The 16,700-nt window shown below is 45.8% G+C and overlaps 1 protein-coding gene across 1 annotated transcript in view; it reads right to left on the bottom strand.

Annotated features, from left to right (window-relative positions):
* Window positions 1-14,904, bottom strand: part of chst15 (carbohydrate (N-acetylgalactosamine 4-sulfate 6-O) sulfotransferase 15) — a 37,654-nt gene extending 22,750 nt beyond the window's left edge. Inside the window, exon 1 of the mRNA XM_063002737.1 lies at window positions 14,732-14,904. The gene's annotated coding sequence lies outside the window, so the exon portion shown is untranslated. The remainder of the gene's footprint in view (window positions 1-14,731) is intronic.
* Between the last annotated feature and the right edge of the window lie 1,796 nt (window positions 14,905-16,700).

Consider the following 16,700-nt stretch of genomic DNA (forward strand, 5'->3'; position numbering starts at 1 on the left):
GTTAATTGGGGACACTGAATTGCGTGTGTGTGTGTGTGTGTGTGTGCCCTGCGATGGACTGGCGCCCTGTCCAGGGTGTTACTGTGTGCCTTGCGCCCATTGAAAAGCTGGGATAGGCTCCAATTTATAATATCTCAATTATTGTCTTAAGCCCTAAGGCCCTTACTGAAGTGAACACTCATATTAGTGCACTATAAATGTTCTAGTGCACTATCATTACTTGAGGATTTACAGATGGGCCCTGTTCCAATCTTCACCCCAAGGTCCTCATTAGAAGTGTTTTTTAAATGATAGTTACAAATAATACGTACTATTTAGTACAGCAGAGTGTGATTTGGGACTTGGCCCACTTTAGGATCTATTTTTATCGGTAGCTCTGCTTTCAGGAGACATGAGATTGGCTCTGTCCCAATTCTGTCCTAACTCTTGCTTTAAGACCTGAAGTTTGCATTACAGTGCACATTTTTGTGATGTTAAATACAGTATTAGTGCACAAACTGACCACACTATTCAGTTTAGTATTGTCTGATTCAACTACTGTCGTTACTCTGGGTTCTGTCCATCAGAAGCAGGGGTTGTGTAATACAATTCAAACGTCTGTGTCCTACATCACCCAAAACGCCGGACAAAAGGCAGGAACACACGCTGGAAAGGGGCACCGGTTCATATTTGGGCGACTCAATCTCAATTAAAATCACTCGCTTATACCAAGGACGCAGCTGATCCACGTGGACCTGGGTAAAAAGACCTTGTGTTGAGGTCAGGGCTCTATTTACAGACTGTGCTTTGTGTGTAGGGGTGCAGTCACGCTTGAACACAAAAAGGCCTTTCCTAAACCGTTACCACACATTTAAAAGCTTAAGTTTAAGTAAATATTATTGGTTGAATACACTTGTTAGCAATGAATGTGGCTAAAACACCTAAACATAATTAATTTAGAGGGGTGTCCAGATACTTTTTGCCATATAGTGCATATTTGAGTTCCATGTGGATTTCCAAAATAAGGGAAAATGTGGCCTGTATTTTACGTTTAACCATCATCATTATTCAACACTCAGCTCGTTTGTATTGGTCCACACTTCTGTCCAGCTGGTTGTTGTGTCCAGCGATGGGAGGCTTCGTTTGCCAGGCTGCAGTCGGACGCCCCTCCCGCCACTGTGTGTCTGTGTATAAATGTTTGTGTTACTTTACAGCGCTGTTTACTTGCGCTGAATGTCTGTTCTGCTGAAGCGTGAAATGTAAGTGCTTATAATGGTGTCATAAAAAGTGAAATGTGGCTGCTGCATTATTGAAGAGGGAGGCGAGAGTGTGGTGGCTCACCAAACTACTACGAGGAATATTAAACCACGTTGTCCAGAGATGGAGAACGATGGCAAAATAAATCGGCCACTGGAAAATGACGGGCTGAAATATAAAAGCATGTTCCGGTAGCAAGATGAGTCCGGGGCACTCGGTTGGCTTAGTCGAGTCAAGTCAAATTTATTTGTAATAGTGCTTTTTATAGTAGACATTGTCTCAAAACAACTTTACAGAATCCAGGACCGACAGACCAAAAAACCATGTCGAGCAAGCCAAGGGCGACAGTGGCAAATCTGTTAGTCAAGATGTCAAAGTCTAAAGCAGCTAAAACACGACTCTAGTAACTGGAGTCTGGAAAACTCCCAACCGATTCTTTGGACACAGAGGGAAAAAATAAGGAATAAAATCGGATTAATAAGAGAAACAGACAAAATAGAAACAAGATCAAGGAAGACGGATCTTCATATGCCTGGCACCTGATGGCGCAACCGGCCATAACTCTCCACACTCAATAGCCTGGCTCATGGCATCCTGTTCCTAGTTCACACTACACGATTTTTGCCCTGATTTTCGCTCGCCGACTGGTCGACGCTAAATTTGCCGGCTCGGGAGAACTCGGTGTTCGCTCGGCGATCAAAACTCGGCTCTCAATCGCTAAGTGTGAACTAGTCAACGACTCGATCCGAGCGGCTGAAGTTATATGCCTAGCTTGTCAAATATCTGGATCTGAGTTGCCCGACTGGCAACGAGTGCGGTGTCGAACAGCCAATGAGAACGCAAGATACAGGGTGAGGGGAAACGCAGGGGCATAATATAGTTTATATCAGAATACATCAGCACACACACAAGTTTTATAGTATTTCTGACCTGATCGTTCTCTACAAATCACCAACGCTGCATTGCAAATAATAAATATTTAAAAATATAAAACCTCCAACTCACTATAGAACAATCCCTGCTGTTCGCGTAGCCAAATCTTGATTTTACGCTGCACAACTTTGATCGCTCGCTACTTGTTGACGTGCATTTTTGGACGTGGTATCATTAAACCCCTCGTCACTTCTCGCGTTTCTTTTCGTGAGTAGTGTGAAACCCCCTATCGCCGATCAGTCGTGTAGTGTGAAATACACACCGACTTGAAAGACTCCCGATTACATGAGATCCAGTCGTGTAGTGTGAACTGTACGGCGACCAGACGACTTGGAAAGTCGTGTAGTGTGAACTTGGCATAACCAATAATAGATTCAAATCATGTCCCCACACTCACCCCTTCCCAACGTCCCAACACTTGTTCTCAAGAGCACTAGAGATAAGTAGCCAGGGGCGCACTGGGTCTCCAAACCTGTTTCACACCTGCCTAAAGGTACCAAAAGGACTCAGGGAAAGACACCACTACTGGTTTGGATGTTAGATTTGTATAGTCATGTGATCATTTTGCATCGCTCTCAGGCTGTAAGTCGACCCCACATATTAGCCTGTTGGCCTGCTGTGTTTAAAAACACCATCAACAACACTGACAGCACCAAGATAAGGCCATGATGCTCGAACCCTCCCGCTCAGACACCCAGACACACTGATTAGAACAACTGATCAATCCAGCCCGCTCGGCTCTCGACAACAAATCCATTACACGTGTCGGGAGGAGAAATAAAAACAATCAGGCGGCGGCTTCGGTCTGACGTTCCTCATCCGCTTTATTTTAACAGAATGTTTTTTCATGTTTACAGAAATAGATCCAGAACTGGAAGCTTTCATGTGTTTGTGTTGGTGTTTGGTTTCCATCTCGTTAAATCATGACATTTCTGGCACATCTGAAACGGTTTAGTTGAACCGGGGCGGAACCGGAAAAATCCGTCTGGAAACATTCTTGATTAAATTTGCTATTTTCAACAAATCACTTCCAGCGAAAAACTGAACTGATATAAACTGTTCTGAAATAAAACTAAACAAAATGACCATCATTATCCCGATGGATAACAGGTCAGGGTCAAAGTGATTTAAAGCCTTGCAGGCAGAAATACACAGAGGAGATTGTTTCTTTCCTTATTAAATATAAAAGCCATGTTCGTTTTATTAGAATCAGGTTGAAAGCAGAAGGCCGGGAGGCTGGATACGTAAAATAATTAAAGAATTCCTGTTTTTTATTACTGCTCACGTCGGGATGTAGAAGTGATTTTCTTCTGTACTGCTCACTGGCTTTTTAATAAGGAAATTTAAACGCTACGATGCTTCAAAACAACCACGACCGCTTGTTTAAATTAAAAACAGCACCGAGGCAGATTACGTTCTACATAACGGTAAGCGGGTGACTACAGACCGTGACGTTTACTCAGGAAAAGAAAACAGCAAGAAATCAAACGTCGGGAGATGCTGAAAATCAGCGGTTTAGGGAACTAAATCAATCATGGGCCAAAAAGCAACGTTCTATACAATGACTTACACCGACCAGGCATAACATTATGACCACTGACAACTGATGTGAATAACACTGATTATTAGGGATCATGTAACAATACACTCTACCCATGATGCAATGCAATTCACAATGCGATTTTTTCCAGATTTTTTAAACAAGATGAAATTAAAGACAAAAGTTTCCTTTTATTATTTCCCTTAAAAAAAATCTAATAAAATCTTTTGTTTATCTAAATAATAAATGTCTTTTTTTTCTGAGGTACAAACTATGCAAAACAACGCTGCACATTTCCCTTTTTGTGTAAAAAAAAAAAAACCTGAAATGAAATTTCAAAATAAATCCCATGCCGCTCAGGTGGCGCAGCGGTAAAGTACGCTAGTGCACCAGAGTCGGGTTTCTAGATACAGTGTATCGAAACTCAGCTCTACCTTTCCGACTGGGTTGGGTGGCAGTATGAACAACGTTGGGCTGTTGTTCATGGGCTTAGCGGGTAGAGTCGGAGCATAGGTCCTCTTAACTGGTACGACTGCGGCCCCTGCTGGTTGGCTGACGGCGCCTGCACAGGGCTGAGGAATAACATTGAGGGGAGTGTGACCCTCTGTGCGCAGTGTCTCTCGGTGTATGAACTCGGCTCGTGCGGGTGTAAAATGCAAGTCTGTACCGATTGCGTGCCGGAGGGGGCGCAATTCGGTTGAGTGGCGTCCTCAGTCAGCGGCAAGGGGTTGAACCAGTATAGAGTACATAATCAGGGTCATTGGATATGACTAGAATGGGGATAAAAAAAAATCCCATAATAAATAAATAAATAAATAAATAAATGAATAATATAAATAAAGTATCCTCACTTAAATAAATATGGCTGGAAAATTCCGAACCTGGCAACCCTGTAGTGACGCAAACCAGGCGAGGTGAATAGCGACAGCGCCCTCTGCTGTTTAAAGTGAATATCGATTCATTATACATGTAAACCGATTAGAATTGTTACACATGTGAATCGATTGTGGTGCATCATTACATCCCTACTGATTATCTCTTCATCACGGCACCTGTTCGGGGGGCGAGATATATTAGGCAGCAAGGCAGCAAAAACGGGCGAGCGTGAGGATCTGAGCGAGTTTGACGAGGGCCAAATTGTGATGGCTAGACGACTGGGTCAGAGCATCTCCAAAACTGCAGCTCATGTGGGGTGGTCCCGGTCTGCGGTGGTCAGTATCTATCGAAAGTGTTCCAAACCGGCGACAGGGTCATGGGCGGCCAAGGCTCATTGATGCACGTGGGGAGCGAAGACGACAACAGACGAGCTCCTGTAGCTCAAATTGCTGAAGAAGTTCATGCTGGTTCTGGTAGAAAGGTGACAGAATACACGGTGCATCACAGTTCTGGGGCTGTTTTGGCAGCAAAAGGGGGACCAACACAATATTAGAAAGGTGGTCGATTGGGTGGAGCGGCGGGCTATTGCGCTAGCCCATCATCACTGAGACCCAGACCGGGCGCCTACACAGACATGATTGACTTTGTCTGAGAAGGGATGCTGGTTGGCCGAAGCCCTACAATGAACCGATGCCTTGTCCAGGGTATTCCTACCTTGCGCCCAGTGTTTCCTGGAAAAACCGGACCCCTAAAAATATCCCCTAAAAATATATGGACGTGGCCTAAACAAACAGCTTCTCTGTGCCCTTTGGTTCTTACGCATGACTGGCTCTGAGCTCACCCGGCCGTGTCTGGCACGAATACGTGTGAGCGGAGGAAATTAACATTCCACGGGAAGCCCCGTGACCCTCCCCGTCTGATAGCTTCATTATTGGATCCTCTCTTCTGTACACTTCACGCTTTCATTACCGGCGATGCAAACATGGGCGGTAATTCCACGGGTTCAATAACCCGTGTGGTGTAATAACCCAGAGCGGCTTCCTGAAATAACGTGGCACTGATCACGCGGTGATGAAGGAACTCGAGACGTAGATTTATCTCACTTCTCTTTCTAAGAACCGTACGGAGAAGAGCTGAGCGGAACATCATTAATCACCCAACGCTCGTACCCAGTAAAGAAACACACACACACACACACACACACACGTCTGAGCGCCTTCAGCTCGGTCAGGAAGAAACTCATCTCCCCTCTGTGAATGGTTCTGCCATCCCGGCGGTGAACGTGAAATTTTCTTGCGCTTAAGAGGAACACGGATGAGCCGGAGGAGGAAATGGACCGCTGCAGACGCCACGGCGACCGCGTTGTGGAGTCCCGCTAAAGCGCTTTGTGTGTGTGTTGTCCTGGTACCAGATATCAAAAGACTCCTACAGACGTCGGGTCAGAACTGTTATGGAGCGCATTAGGCGGGTGGGCGTGTCCTATTCCGCCTCCTCAGACACGGATAATCCGGGTTCGGATCTCGGATCTGCTTCCGGTCAGCTGGGCGATCCTCTAGCAGGCACATTTGGCTTTCAGTCTGCTGGGTGGAAAAGACCGGACCTTGGTCGCCCATGGTGCCTGTACAGCAAGTAGAGGAGCGACGAGATCAGGGCGTGGCTCTTCATTCGCGAATCCACCGAAGTGTGAAAGGATAAGAAGGGATTGGTGGACGGCGCACACATCTGAGGGAACGTGTGTCAGCCGAATACACACCCACCTCGTACGCCATCGGGCGGATTGGCCGCGCTAAATTGTGAGGAAATAGATCAAAGACCCGTGTGTGGCGTGTTAAACGATGATAAGCCTCTGTTTTTACCGTATCGCTTGTGTGCACCACTTGGATAAATCAAAACACATTAACGTGAGTAACGAGAACACCGAGCTTCGCGCCCGCCGGACTGTTCTGATGGAGGCTATTAGGTACAGCGTACAAATTTATCACCCGCGCTGTTAAAATTAGCATTCAGTCTGCCTCCGTGAGCATTAGCGCCCTCCGAGAGCAAAGCAGGAAAAAAAAACATCGTTTCCACGTCCATTTGCTTCACTTAAGCACTGAAACTTGGAACGCTTCCTGCGCTGAATGTTTACAGGCCGAATACTTCAGCGTTTATGTTTTCACTTAAGGTCGTTTATGCTTTTTGGAATGTGGAAAGAGGTTTTCCAGCGCTGTAGTGATTAACGTTCCTGATACAGGTGCCTCGGTCAGTCAGACTGAAACTCAAATAAGGACATTCGTATTGCCAAGACGGAATTACAAATTTGTGCTGGTGCCTTTTCAATGGGCGCAAGGCAAACACAGTAACACCCTGGATGGTGCGCCAGTCCATCGCAGCGCAGACACACACACACACACACACACACACTCCCATTCACCTATAGGGCAATCAGTGTCTCCAATTAACCTGACTGCATGTTTTTGGACTGTGGGAGGAAACCCACACAGACACGGGGGGAGAACATGCAAACTCCACACAGAAAGGACCCTGACAGCCCCGCCTGGGGATCGAACTCAGGACCTTCTTGCTGTGAGGCGACAGTGCTACCCACCGAGCCATTGTGCCGCCCATAAAATAATACAGTATATAACAGTGACAGTAATATTTTATGTAGGTAGTAATGAGAATACAACTTTGTAGTGTGTGTGTGTGTGTGTGTGTGCCTCACCTGGTGGCAAATGTGTGTGTATAGTGCTGCTAGTGTGCAGCCCTCTGTGCTCCCCCAGTAGGTGGGGCAGTGTGTCAGGGTAATAAAGTAAATAATGCCTTCAGCTGGTAGATGCAGGTCAGACTTTCTCCCAGTCATTGAAACTAGGAATCTGGCACCCAGGTGGCGCAGCGGTACCTTCCGCTAGCACACCAGCAGACTCCTCGGTTTGAAAGGCGGAGTTGCCACCGGTCTGCTGGGCGCCATCTAGTGGGCATAATTGGCAGTGCCTGCAGGGAGGGATGACCGGAATATGTGGGCGGGGTCTTCAAACGCTGTGTAAGGACCCTGACTGGTGGATAGAAGCACTTGTGCAGAGTGCATGGGTGGAAAAGGGTTACGTTAAGGGCTGCGTGCGGGTCGGAGGAGGCGTGAGCAGGAATAGACCCTCCTCAAGCAGCGGAAGACGAATTGACTACACTAAAATTGGGAGAAAATGCATAAAATATATATTTTTTTAAAACTAGGAATCTTCACATGATATGAAGTCTCAAAGTTTAAGGTTGGTCACAACATTACATGCATGGTCACTGCTCACAACTCCATCACGTATCCGTGTGTCTCACTACATCATCAACAGGTTCTTTATGGCCGAGATCAATATTAACCGATTAAGGTAGCGGACTATTCATTTTAAAGTCTCTGGCGCAGGACACATCATCGGCAGGTTGAGCAAAGACCTTGACTTGCAATTGTTTGCATTGTATTCGGTCACATCTGTAAGTCTGTACCGGGATCGACACAGTAGTTCCAAATAAACGACACATCCTGGGGCTCAGCCCTCATTAGCGCTACTGCGCCACACCTGAGCTCAGCACAACGTTTTAGTGACCTGTTCTTTGTTGTTTTCTTTCTTTTGGCTGCATTTGTTCTGATTATGTTCAGTCACTGCACTTGGGTCCAGATTTCTCACTACTTATTACAAAGTTGCTTTGAGTGAAAGCGTCTGCTAAATGCCATAAATGTAAGGGTAATGAAAGTGTGAAGAACTAAGCGGCAAAACCGCAAATCACCACTTTGCTCAGCGCTTGGCTTGAGCGGTGCGGTAAATCATCATCAAAGTGACCACGACACAAATCTGCATGTGTGGAATAAGCGTCAAATCCCGTCTGAAAGCTCCACATGTATCTGTGTTTATCTGGATTTTCCTCAGTTTCACTTTTAAACTTGTGTTACAGCTCAAGGTTCTGAGAAATTGTGAGATTCTCAGAGAGTCGCTCGGGTGGCGCAGCGGTAAAAACACACGCTGGAACCAGAGCTGGGATCTCGAATACGTCGTATCGAATCTCAGCTCTGCCCGCCGGCTGGGCTGAGCGGCCACATGAACAACGATTGGCCTGTTGTTCAGATATGGGCGGGGCTAAGCCGGATGGGGTCTCTCTCCCATGACTGGTGCAATTACGACCTCTGCTGGCTGATTGGTGGCGCCTGCACAGAGACGGGAAAAGAGTGCTGTCAGGGTGTGTGTCTCCGTACACAACGCTGATCTGCACTGCACTCGTCAAAGTGTAGGTGATGAGATGCATACGGCTGCTGCCCACGTGTCGGAGGGGGCGTGGGTTAGCTTCGTTCTCCTCAGTCGGAGCGGGGATCGGCATCGGTGGAGAGGAAGCATGACGCAATCGGGCAATTGGACGCACTAAAAAGGTGACGTTCGGCTCATTGGAGGAGCTTTGAAGTGGCAAACTGGGTCACAGTTTAACCAGGTGAACTTGAACGGTGCAGTAGCATCACTCAGGGAAGCGCAGCGGCAAAGTCAGCGCATAAGGGGTTTTGCCGCTTCTAAGGCATCTCGTGCAGCTTTTCTCCCCCTTGATACGGCCAATTACATCAACCAGGCCAGTGGAACCGCTGAGAGTTCAACTCGGGTCTTTGCTGTGGTGGGCTAGTAGATTAACCTGTAGTCTACACACACACATAATCACCCACACACTCGCAGGATGAACTGTTAATATTCATGCTGAAGTGTTTACTGTTCTCCAAAAAGGATCCCCAAGAGGGGATACAGTTATTAAGAAACTAAAAGTATCAAGCATAACACACATTAGTACGATCTCAGGAATTCGGGTCAATGTTCTGCGGATGACTGGAAAACCTCAAACTATCGGTCAGCGTGTGGGGGAGCAGCAGAGAAGGACAGATTGCTGTGTTATTCCCAGCAGCTGTGTGGGAGACACGTTTACCAACGGAATGAAACCAAAATGAGCAGTTTCATAACCCGACTATGGAGTGGATCCTGACGAGCGCTAGGGGTAAAGCTAAAAAAAGCAAAGAGCAGCAAACCGGGAACAAAGAGGCAAGAAAAGACATTAAAAAGAGAGTAAAATCCATCTCACACCAAGTCCATTAGTGAGTCTGGGATAGCGATGTACAAACAGTACACCACTCGACCAAGCAGTGCAGCCCACACTTAGCACGGATCCAGACACCATCTTTGGGGCAGCTTGCTCACCCAGGGTGGTTCTGTCATGACAACCTAGCAGTGCTGCAACACCGGCTGAGTTCCTAAAAGATGTCATGTATGCACAGTCATGCAGCAAACAGAACTACAGCAGTGTTCCCTAATTGGCAGAAGCATGAAAGACAGAGTAACTATCAGAGTTTAGCGTTTAATAACCAGAGATCGACCACAGGAGAGTCCGAAAGCCCAGCGGAGTTGAGCGACGTGGCTCTTTTGAACCTCCTTATTAATCTGACGGCTTTAAAGCTCACTCAGCTGAAGGAAGTCTGTCCACTAATGGAAAATTTGACATCTTTAACCGAGTAAGGAGGAAAGACCGCCCCAGTGGAGGCTTCATTAATGATGGAAAAGCTCAGATGAAGCTGGAAAATTGCAGTGACCTGTGACTAAATGCAAAGCATGACCGCGACTTAAAGCACTGCAGAACCGTGACCTGAAGAAAAGTGGGCGTGCTATTCCTGAATCCTGACACTCTCGTCCTCTACAGCATCATGCTTCACCTGAAACAGTCAGGAAGGGGACATGCAGGGGGAAGGGAGAACATAAAATGTGGATGTACACGAGGAACATCTCAGCTGTAATTGTCATCTACGATTCTCAGCCTTAGCTTGTGCCAGAGACTGAATCACAGACGGGATTGTATTCACAGTGACCCATTTCATCTGATGTTATATTGCATTAATAAAGCTAATTTTACTTTATTTTGCAACCATTTCTCCAGAATTGTGTCCAGATCTCTGAACAGTAATCCTGTCAGCACACATGTTCTCTTTAAGCAGCAGGTCAAAACCACTGTATTCCAAACTTGCACGGTTCTAAGTGGCCAGTCTGCTTTGCTGTGTTGCGCTCTGGTCCGTATAAATTAAGGCTTTGATTTAAGGGTCATCTTTTTGTTCACTTCTATGTTTTTCAGCAAGAAGGTCCTGGGTTCGATCCCCAGTTGGAGCGGCCCGGGTCCTTTCTGTGTAGCCACCTTGTTTCTACACTCACACTACACTCACAATTACTGACTGTAGTCCATCTGTTTCTCTGCATGCTTTTTTAGCCTGCTTTCATGCTGTTCTTCAATGATCACCACAGAGCAGGTATTATTTAGGTGGTGGATGATTCTCAGCACTGCAGTGACACTGACATGGTGGTGGTGTGTTAGTGTGTGTTGTGTTGGCATGAGTGGATCAGACACAGCAGCGCTGCTGGAGTTTTTGAATACCGTGTCCACTCACTGTCCACTCTATTAGACACTCCTACCTAGTTTGCCACCTTGCAGATGTAAAGTCAGAGACGATCGCTCATCTATTGCTGCTGTTTGAGTCGGTCATCTTCTAGACCTTCATCAGTGGTCACAGGACGCTGCCCACGGGGCGCTGCTGGCTGGATATTTTTGGTTGGTGGACTATTCTCAGTCCAGCAGTGACAGTGAGGTGTTTTAAAAGTCCAGCAGCACTGCTGTGTCTGATTCACTCATACCAGCACAACACACACTAACACACCAGCACCATGTCAGTGTCACTGCAGTGCTGAGAAAGTGCTCTTATATGGTAAGTGGAGCTGATAAAATGGACAGTGAGTGTAAAAACAAGGAGCTGGTTTTAATGTTATGGCTGATCGGTGTATATCTGTAGTGTAACGTGGAGTAAAAAAGGAAAAAGTCATTGCTGTTTTTCACAAATATTAATATTTTATTCTTCTCAGACACACTAGTTGACTTTTAGATGCAAATGCGTAGGAGTAAAATGGTTAAACTGTCGAGCTCTATAAATATAAACGTAAACTTTAATGTTAGTTCCATTTTCACTTCTGCTGTATCATTTGATTTGCCATTTTCACTGACTCTTGGTGGACTGTAATAAAATACTGATGAAAAACCAAGCGGCTGCTATTCATGCACAGCTGAACCCTTTTAATCCACATCGGCTAACTGTCACGGACGACTCCGCCCTCCCGCGGCCGGCCATTTGTCTGGACACTGCTACAATCACACAGCAGTAACAGCATGTCTGACTAAAGATGCATTGGAATATTAGTAATGTTTGGAATGCATTAGTGGTGGGGGCTTGGGTAATGCAGTGGTCTGTTAAGCTAGCCCATAGGGGCTGGGCTTCTACAAAGAAATAATTGGCTATGTCCAAATGAAGGAGGTGGTTGTTTAGAGTCATTCCTGGTAAAGCAGTTGAATTAGTGTAGAGGCTACATGGCAGAGGGTTAAGAGACTTGCTCAAGGGTTAGGTTAGGGGTCTTGCTCAAGGGTCCAACAGTGGCTGCATGGCAGAGGGTTATGGGCATTGCTCAAGGGTCCAACAGTGGCTGCATGGCAAAGGGTTAAGAGCCTTGCTCAAGGGTTAGGTTAGGGGTCTTGCTCAAGGGTCCAACAGTGGCTGCATGGCAGAGGGTTATGGGCATTGCTCAAGGGTCCAACAGTGGCTGCATGGCAGAGGGTTATGGGCCTTGCTCAAGGGTAAGGTTAGGGGTCTTGCTCAAGGGTAACAGTGGCTGCATGACAGAGGGTTATGGGCCTTGCTCAAGGGCCCAACAGTGGCTGCATGGCAGAGGGTTATGGGCCTTGCTCAAGGGCCCAACAGTGGCTGCATGGCAGAGGGTTAGGGGTCTTGCTCAAGGGTCCAACAGTGGTTGCATGACAGAGGGTTAGGGGTCTTGCTCAAGGGCCCAACAGTGGCTGCATGGCAGAGGGTTATGGGCATTGCACAAGGGCCCAACAGTGGCTGCATGGCAGAGGGTTATGGGCCTTGCTCAAGGGTTAGGTTAGGGGTCTTGCTCAAGGGCCCAACAGTGGCTGCATGACAGAGGGTTATGGGCCTTGCTCAAGGGCCCAACAGTGGCTGCATGGCAGAGGGTTATGGGCCTTGCTCAAGGGCCCAACAGTGGCTGCATGGCAGAGGGTTATGGGCCTTGCTCAAGGGCCCAACAGTGGCTGCATGGCAGAGGGTTATGGGCCTTGCTCAAGGGCCCAACAGTGGCTGCATGGCAGAGGGTTATGGGCCTTGCTCAAGGGCCCAACAGTGGCTGCATGGCAGAGGGTTATGGGCCTTGCTCAAGGGCCCAACAGTGGCTGCATGGCAGAGGGTTATGGGCCTTGCTCAAGGGCCCAACAGTGGCTGCATGGCAGAGGGTTAAGAGCCTTGCTCAAGGGTCCAACAGTGGCTGCATGGCAAAGGGTTAAGAGCCTTGCTCAAGGGTTAGGTTAAAGGTCTTGCTCAAGGGTCCAACAGTGGCTGCATGGCAGAGGGTTAGGTGCCTTGCTTAAGGGCCCAACAGTGGTTGCATGGCAGAGCCCAAATCTCTATTTACTGGGCTACCTACCCCTGTCTGATAATTCCAACTGGCTGAGTCATGCTTCAACCTGATTCTATAGAGCGTGTGTTGTACCGGTATGTTGTACTGGTACTGATATGAATGTAGCATGTGCAGCAGTGTTGTTGGGATTTTTAAACACCTTTTTGCAAATAGTAGGATGAGATTAGTGAGTTTATAAACAATCATGTGTTTGTGTGTGTGTGTGTGTAAACAGGCTTCAAAGGTAAAGATGTGCACTTCCTGGGTGTGTGTGTGTGTGTGTGTGTGTGTTTGTGATATCATTCTCATCATTGTCAGCTTCACTTATCAAACTACAATTCTGCCTATTCTGCACGCATACACACACACACACACTGAGACGTGCAGGAAGTAGCATATTTCTCTCTGCACAGAGAGATATCAAGGGTAAAAAATGAAGGTTCAGATCTCACCACTTCCAGTCTTGTGTTCGTAGAGCACTGTTCTACGCTTGTAAAACTCTTTTTGCTGCTTTAGTAACATCAAGAACTCTACGTAGATTTATGACATCACAAGAGATAATAGGATAGGATAATAATAGCCTATTGATTTTCCCATCCCATCATGTGTACTTATTTTTTACTTCTCTCAATCATTCGCAATGGGACGCCGATCTAGGCTCACTTAACCCGCTTTCCACCTTTGTTCCCATCCCCAGTGGAGAACCAATGCCCTACAGTACACTACAGAACGCGTCCAAGATCCAGAACATACTGTACTGTATATGTACTGTTTATGATGTGCTGTTGTCCTTTTCCAATTACCGAAGGGCAATTCCAACAGCCTTGCTTTAAGAACGTGTCTGGGGGAATTTGTGCATTTATTTAAATAGAATTTTTGAGGTCAGACACCAATGTTGGAAAACAGGTCTGGCTCCAAATCCACATCCCAATTGATCTTAAATGTGTTTAGTAGGGTTTAGGTCAGGGCACTAGATGTCCATCACACCAGACTTGTCAAACCATGTCTTGAAACAGGAAAGGGTATTCCCTAAACTGTTGCTAGAAATTAATTTATATCATCCATACATGACAGAAACGGTAGTTACTCGTTACACAAGGTTTATTAGTTCACAAGTTTAATGTCTAACACAGTCATGGGCAATTTTGCGTGTCATGGACTGTAGGAGGAAACCGGAGCGCCCGGACGAAACCCACGCAGACAAGGGGAGAACATGCAATCTCTACACAGAAAGGACCCGGACCACCTCTCCTGGGAATCAAACCCAGGACCTTCTTGCTGTGAGGAGACAGTGCTACCCACTGTGCCACCGTGCCTCCTCCAAGACCATCTAAAGTGTAGTTCAGTGATCACGATTAAAATTCGATTAATCGTGCAGTACTTATGAAGTGAACTTTTTTTCCAGTGTGCTGGTGCAGAAGGGAGCAGTCTAATAAGCCCTGGTCATTTTGGGATGGCTAAATCTGTTAAGTTTGTATAAATCGTGAATGAATGAATGAATGAATATATAAATAAATAAAGCCACATTCAATCTTGCTACTGCAGTTTTCCAGTAGACTGTATGACAGACTGGAGTTAAAGCTGAGCGAGAGAAACACTGTTGACCAGCGAGCTGGACGGTAAAACCGTTATAATAACAGTAACGACTCACCGTGTAACGATAAACTCTTCAATGGTCCAAACCACCGGAGCCGCTACAAAACTTCCCATTTAGAAAGTGTAATCCCCGCTGTTGTACCTCACATTTCTCCTCATTTTTAAAGATCCAACACAACACACAGTCCGTCCGTCTCGGAGAAGTTCCAGCTCGGTTACCGCTGCCGACACTGAATTCAGCACGCACAGCCTCCTAATATAACCTCGCGTACTACACTAGTGTACTAAACAGTATGCTGAAACAGCAGGCTGGGATTTCAGTATATACACCCTACTGAGTACGCTAGTATGCGAGCTCGCTTTCTCAGACGTCAGCCCTCACGCGACCGCACGAGCCGATTCCGTTATAAATTTGAATATAATTCAAATTGTAACGGTTTTCTGGGGACCGTTACTAATCTTTGTGCTACACTACATGTACTGCTTATAATGTACTACACTATATGGCCAAAAGTATGTGGACACCGGACATCCCATCCCAAAACCATGGCCATTATTATCAAGTTGCCCCTTTTGACGCTTAAAAATCTAGTAAAATGTATAACTTGTCTGCTTTTTTAAGTAAAGAGGGTCTTTAAGCAGTTCAAAAGTCATACGAATGCTACACATTTAGTACATGTAACAAAATGTCTAACTTGTACTGGACTAGTAATCAAAAGGTCGCTGGTTCAAGCCCCAGCACTGCCTGGTTGCCACTGTTGGGCCCTTGAGCAAGGCCCTTAACCCTCAATTGCTTAGAAAATATACTGTCACAGTACTGTAAGTCGCTTTGGATAAAAGCGTAAACCAGTAAGGTACTGGATTAGTAATCGAAAGGTCGCTGGTTCAAGCCCAACCACTGCCAGGTTGTCACTGTTGGACCCTTGAGCAAGACCCTTAACCCTCAATTGCTTAGAAAATATACTGTCACAGTACTGTAAGTTGCTTTGGATAAAAGCATCCACTAAATGCTGAAAATGTAAATGTAAATAAACCAGTAGGTGTGTGATTTCTAGGGCAGTTGTAGTCTAGTGGTTAAGGTACTGGTCTAGTGGTTGAGGTAAAGGTCGCTGGTTCAAGGCCCACTACTGCCAGGTTGTCACTGTTGGACCCTTGAGCAAGGCCCTTAACCCACAACTGCTTAGACTGTATACTGTCACAGTGCTGTAAGTTGCTTTGGATAAAAGCGTCTGCTAAATGCCAAAAATGTAAATGTAAATAAACCAGTAGGTGTGTGATTTCTAGGCCAGTTGGCCCCAGTTATCGAAAGGTCGCTGGTTCAAGCCCCACCACTGCCAGGTTGTCACTGTTGGGCCCTTGAGCAAAGCCATTAACCCTCAACTGCTTAGACTGTGTACTCTCACAGTACTGTAAGTCATTTTGGATAAAAGCGTCCGCTAAAAGCCGAAAATGTAAATGTTTTAGTTAACCTGAGATGGTTAATAGCTAATACTGATATGCCATTTATCATTGGGTAGTAACAAGCTACATATTTTCAAGCGTACATTTGGAGATGAAAATGCGTCCAAGACAAAAAAGCATATTTATTTTCTGTTCTTTCCTAACAAATTTTGAAATATTGGATGTTACAAAATTACCAATCAGTATTAAGTTATTTATCACGCTGAAGAAGCAGACTCAAGTAGATTTTGGAATGTTACTACAGTGCCGAAAGAAAATTATCATAACCTCGTATGGAGATACACACTTTTGTCACATCACACCATGAAAATGAAAATAAATATAACATAAATAAAGTCTAATTATTTCCAGACGTATTTACATTTAACAAACCTCATCATAAAAGTAAGAATATTATTTAATGATTAAAATATTTGGTTTGGATAAGCATCTAGCACCTTAGAGTAACCATTATGGACAAGCTTAGGTACAACCAATCATCTTCCACATCACAGACCAAACTAATCGTGCCAAACCTAAAATCAACAGTAGTGGTATTGATTACTTCATAATAAAAGGTTAAA

This window comes from Trichomycterus rosablanca, chromosome 10 (assembly GCF_030014385.1).
Source record: "Trichomycterus rosablanca isolate fTriRos1 chromosome 10, fTriRos1.hap1, whole genome shotgun sequence".
NCBI classification, from domain to species: Eukaryota; Metazoa; Chordata; class Actinopteri; order Siluriformes; family Trichomycteridae; genus Trichomycterus; species Trichomycterus rosablanca.